This window comes from Pteropus vampyrus, unplaced genomic scaffold, assembly GCF_000151845.1.
Source record: "Pteropus vampyrus isolate Shadow unplaced genomic scaffold, Pvam_2.0 Scaffold31, whole genome shotgun sequence".
NCBI classification, from domain to species: Eukaryota; Metazoa; Chordata; class Mammalia; order Chiroptera; family Pteropodidae; genus Pteropus; species Pteropus vampyrus.
The window spans coordinates 3,427,626-3,433,070 of NW_011888812.1; positions in this window are offsets into that span (position 1 = coordinate 3,427,626).

Sequence of the window (5,445 nt, forward strand, 5' to 3'; positions counted from 1 at the left end):
CCATGAACATCTCATTAAATGTACTTCCTTAATCCCGTATTTCCTTCTAGCTATTACCCCCTTTACCATTTTCTGCAACCTTTAAGAGCAGATCTGTTTGAAACCATTGTGTGAAGTGGAAATTTATATTTTCTCAACTCTCATTCTCTACTTAGATTGAATATTTGAAAATAGCAGATTCAAGTGTTCTTTTCACTCAACTGAATCTATGATTTTCAAGTGACTTCTCTTGTCAAACTCGATAAGTCTCAGATCTCGCTGTACTTAAACGCTTGGTAGCATTTGAAAAATTTACCACTCCCTCTTCTGTTACTTGCTCATTTTCTTCAAACCACACAGGCTCCCACCTTTCCATCTCTGTTGGAAATACACATCTCCTCTTATTAATCATATCAGAGTGATGTGGAGACTTTGTATTTTTCTAGCTATGTTTCATCTCTAAATGGTCACATTTTTTTAACACCTATTTTAAAATAACTAGTATGTTCCTGCACTGGGTATACAGCAATGAATAAAACAGACAAAAATTTCTGTTCTCATAGACCTACTATTTTAATGGGGAAGACAGAAAAGATAAACAAGATAAAAAAGCAAATAAAAGATATGTAGACTCAGTTAGTGAGTTTCTGAAATTGGATTTTTACATTTGATGAGACATTTTAAGTACCAAACTAAGATTCTTCTTGGCACTGAAATTTAGTGGTGGACTGAATTATTTAGTGGTGCCTGAAAAAATAGTGAGATATGTCTGATATTTTAACAAGAGTTAAAGAAGCAGAGTGGGAACAAAACGTTTTGGCAAAAGCAAAAACTAATGCAAACTTTTTTTCCTTTGCTTGAACCTCTTGATTTCAGGGCTTTCAATAGATGATTGTAATTGTAATATGGTATCTTTTAGTGCCTTCATAGTTACGTCGTTTTGTTGCTTTTGATGTCATGTGACATTGCTTATCAAGTGATTCTCTAAAATAACCAATCAAATAATGCCACTCCTCTGCTCTAGTTGCTTCCCATTGCACTTAGAATGAAATCCAGTTCCTTATCATAGCCTACACAGTCCTGTGTGATCCGGACCCCTGATTGATTCTTCATCCTGTCGCCTGCCATTCTTTTCCTTGCTCATTGTGATGGAGGCAAGCCAACCTTTTTACTATTTCCGAAATAATCCTAATATGCGCTAGCTATACTTGCTTCTGGGCCTTGGGGATTAGAAATTCTGCCTGAGCTTCTTCCTACAAATATATGGATGGCTCATTTATTCAGGTTCCTATTCAATTGTCCACTTATCCGACAAGCTCTTTATCACAGAACCTCACCTGATTTAATGTTGTTTCCACTCTAATACATATTCTTAGAGGCTTTTCTGGAAACCGTGTATGTTCACTGTTATGTCAATGATAACATTCACGGATAAGAGTTAAGACATGAACTTGAGGCATCTGATACAAATGTAGCAGTATTTCTGTGAAGGAAAGACAAATGTTTATATATACTATCAGCTGTTGCTTGGGACCTTCTCTCAGCTTTGTCATCAGGAAGATTGAAGGACTTAGCAGCTCATTGGAGAGAAAGGGACATATTCTTCACTTCCTGACCGCTGGCTGGGTAGCAGATCTGATTCACACAATGAAGTTACACAAAAATCTCACTAAGAGGAGGCCTAGAAAAAGGTCTTTTCTTTTTTATCTGGGGGTTCTGCATCATCCTCATCTGATGAATATACACATAAATGGCATCCCCCAGAACATTAAAACTCATATTTTTCTTATTCTGCTCTTGATGTCTCCATAATAATTTGTGACTAGGAAAACGATCATGAAGTCAAAGCACATGAAGGATGGCCAGGATTATAAGCAAAGCCCAAGCACAAATGAAGTCTGAATGGAGAGACCCTGCTGTTTCCAGCATTTTGTTTAATAATGAAGGAAGCAAGTGAAGGAAATTGTCCATAAACTGGATCAGTAAAATCATTCTGAACAGATTGGCTTTTGAAAAAAAATGTTTTCAAATGCTCTATTTAATTTTTGAGGCAACATTTAAATCCTTTATTTGGAGGGGGAAAAAAAGATAATAAACAGCCTTACTCAAGGACAAAGTGAAAAATTAAAAAAAAAAAAAACCCTCAAAATTCACATTTCCTAGCTGCAGCCTAAGAGCTCAAAACTTAATTTCTCACCACAGACCGTTCCAGAAAAATGCATTTGGGATATTTACGTTATTCATGTTACCCTACAAATTGCGAATAATGATTTCAGAGAAGGTGGGTGTGGAGGTAGGAAAGAAATTTCAAATTCTTTGACTACAGTAATAAAACTACATTCAGAATTAAAAATAACAAAAACAAAAAAATTTACAAAAACTTGTTAAAATGAAAGAAAGTATTCAGTCAGCAAAATTTTTGTTTTTCATCAAATGTTTAATGAGTCTCTACTAAATGATAGATACTGCTTAAAGTTTTACAGAATTGTCATAATTATGTTATATAACCCCTGTGAAAATAGTTGTGTTAGTCTCAATTTACAGAGATGGAAGAAATCCCAGGCAATGAAGTTCACTTTACTAAAATATCAGAGATTGTATTTCTATTAATGTAAATGTAGGAACAGAAAAATAAAACAATACAAGATGAATTTATGCCCCATGCACTCTAGTTTTCAATCAACTATTCTATTTTTAATTTTTGTTTATAGTAAAATAGCAATTATAGCTTTTAATATCAAATAACTGATGATTTAATGTTAAAATGCCCAGATCCAAATTTTCATCCTTTATTTGTTATTCCTTTTTCATGTTCTTATTCTTTTTTTTTATTAAGTTATCATTTTTATTAGTTTCAAGTATATAGTACATCAGTTAGACATTTATATAGTTTATAAAACGATCCCCCTAATTGTTCCTTCTCTCCTCTGGGACCCAGGGAGTCTCCTGGGTCTAGTGAGTAAATTTCCCCCTGCCACTGCAGTGTCAGTTTCCATGCCAGCGCTGTCTCTGTGGCTCCCTGTACAAGTTTCCAGTTGTAGCAGGGTCAGCTGTTGCCCACCTTGGGCTTGAATGTGTCACCCCAGGGCAGGGGCAGCTGTCTATCAATGTGCAGTGGGCACTTTGTGTATTGGATGGGACAGGAGCTCAGGGAGTCAAGGCCCGTCAGGCCAATAGTCTCAGTTTTCTGCCATTTCTTTGTCGCACATTCCCGTACTAGTCACAGATCACATGGAGACAAACTGCTGTCTGGGGCAGTCCCAGACCCCTGCGATCCCCTCAAGAGATATTGCAGCTTGTGCAGGCAGCAGTGGTCTGCCCACAACTATTTCCCCGAGATGTGCTCACTGTGCTAGCCAAGGTCTGTTGCCTGCACAGAATGTACAACCCCAGAGCCAGGCAGGCCTGGGGAGGCTGCCTGTCAGTGGGCTGCAGGCACTTTGTGGCTTGGGTAAAATAGAATCTCAGGGAGACGAGGGCCTTCAGGCCAATACAACCTCAGTTTTGCTACAACTTCTGTGCCTAGGCATTCCTGCTGTAGTCACAGATCACAGTGAGACCAGCTGCCATCTGGGCGGTCCCACAGACCCCTGAGCTCCCTGGACGCAATATTACAACTCTCGCAGGCAGTGGAGGTCTGCCTATAACTGATTTCAGTGCAGTGCCTGCCTTGGGCCAGCCAAAATTTGTTGCCTGTGTGGATTGGGAGACTCCAGGGAGGGAGGGACAGGTAGGTGCCAGTTCACTGTCAGTGGGTTCCAATTTGTGGGTAGGGTGGGGCAGGGTCTCAGGGAGACAGTGGCAGTCAGAAGGATTCAGCCTCAGTCTTGCTGCAACTTCATTAACCCTTCATGTACTACCACAGAAGTCCCAGATCATAGCAAGACCAGCTCCTGTCTGGGGCTGGCCCACAGATTGTGGGAGGGGTCTGCACCGTTAAACTGGAGATTACCTGGTAGCGGGGCTGGACTAAGGCACAGTGGTTGCTGTCCTTCCAGCCCTTGTTCTGGTGCCAGGTAATGCAGACTTTTCTCGGTATGAATCCCGCTGGAGTCTCCGACCCACCCCCGGTGTTCTGGTTGCATGTCCACAGGTCAGAAAGCCTGTGTGTGGGCCCTTCCAAGGGATGTTTAAGGTTTTAGTCTCCTTCTGTCTCACCCAGATGGCCAGAATCCCTTCTAGTTTTTACAGTCAGGGTTATTGGAATCTCCTCTTCCCTGGGCTGGGACCCTGGGCTGGGACCCTGGGCTGGGGAGCCCCCAAATGAGGCTAAGAGCCCCCTCTCCTTCAAGGGGAGCCTCTGCAGCCTCGCTCTTTCTCCCAGTGATCCTCCACCACCGGGGATGTGGGTCTAGCCCGATTGGCGACTCTGCCCCTATTACTGGCTTCGATGTGGCTCCTTTTTTAAATTATCGAACTTATGTGTTAAGATCGACTGGACTTCAGATGATTCTCCGCGTTGATTATTTTATAATTTGGTTGTAATTTCAATGCGGACCTGGGAGGAGGCGAACCCTGCTTTTATGTAGTCTGCCGTCTTTCGCCCAGATCTGTTCTTATTCTTTTGAAAGACAAAACCACCTGTCAAGCTCCCTAGTTTAATCTCATGAGAAAGGTGAATAAATAAAAGGATTGAACAGATCTCATTATCTGTCTCAACTTTTAGTTTCCTTAGTTATTAGAGGAATGGACAGAAAGATCTCTAAGTTTAATAATCCATAATCTGTAATCCTGCAATTTATATTTTCCTTCTACTTATTTCTTAGATTATAATACTGAAATAAATGTGTCAATCAAAAGAAGTGTAGGATGGCTTTGGTGAATATCTCTCTGTTATTTGGTTCCAATTTCTAATGCAATATGAGTCTATAAATTGTTGCGCCTTAGTGATCTTAAATGGCAGTTTCTCACCTTTCAACATTTATTTATTTAACAAATAAGAATTTATATCTGTTATGTAGTGAGGATACTACTAAATGCTTTGGATATAATGGTGAGAAAGACAGCCCTGTCTCTGGAAAAATGATATTTTTCTGGGGGTCATGGACAAATAAAAGACAATTCCTAGGATAACAGTTATGCCAAGAATAATAATTAGTTTAGGGTAATATGGGAACACATTTCCCTTTTTTAAAGTTTCCTGCAGGGCAGGAACCATAAGCAGAAGTTGTAATAAAGATTAAGAGTTGGAGGGAGTGGAGCATTCAGAAACAATAGACTATAATGCCCACACTTACTACCTGTGTAATCTTGGAGAAGTTGGTTGAGCTCTCTGTTCCTAAATTAAAACAACAACAACAACAAACTAGGGTGGTTATGAAGATTAAACAAAAATATTGATAATGAAATTAAAATGTTAAAACTTAAAATATTGGTTTGCTATTGATAATATTAGTCTTATAAGAGAAAAGAATAAGAGCAGAGGTTTGGACTCAAAGTATAATTAATTCCATCTGACTATATAAT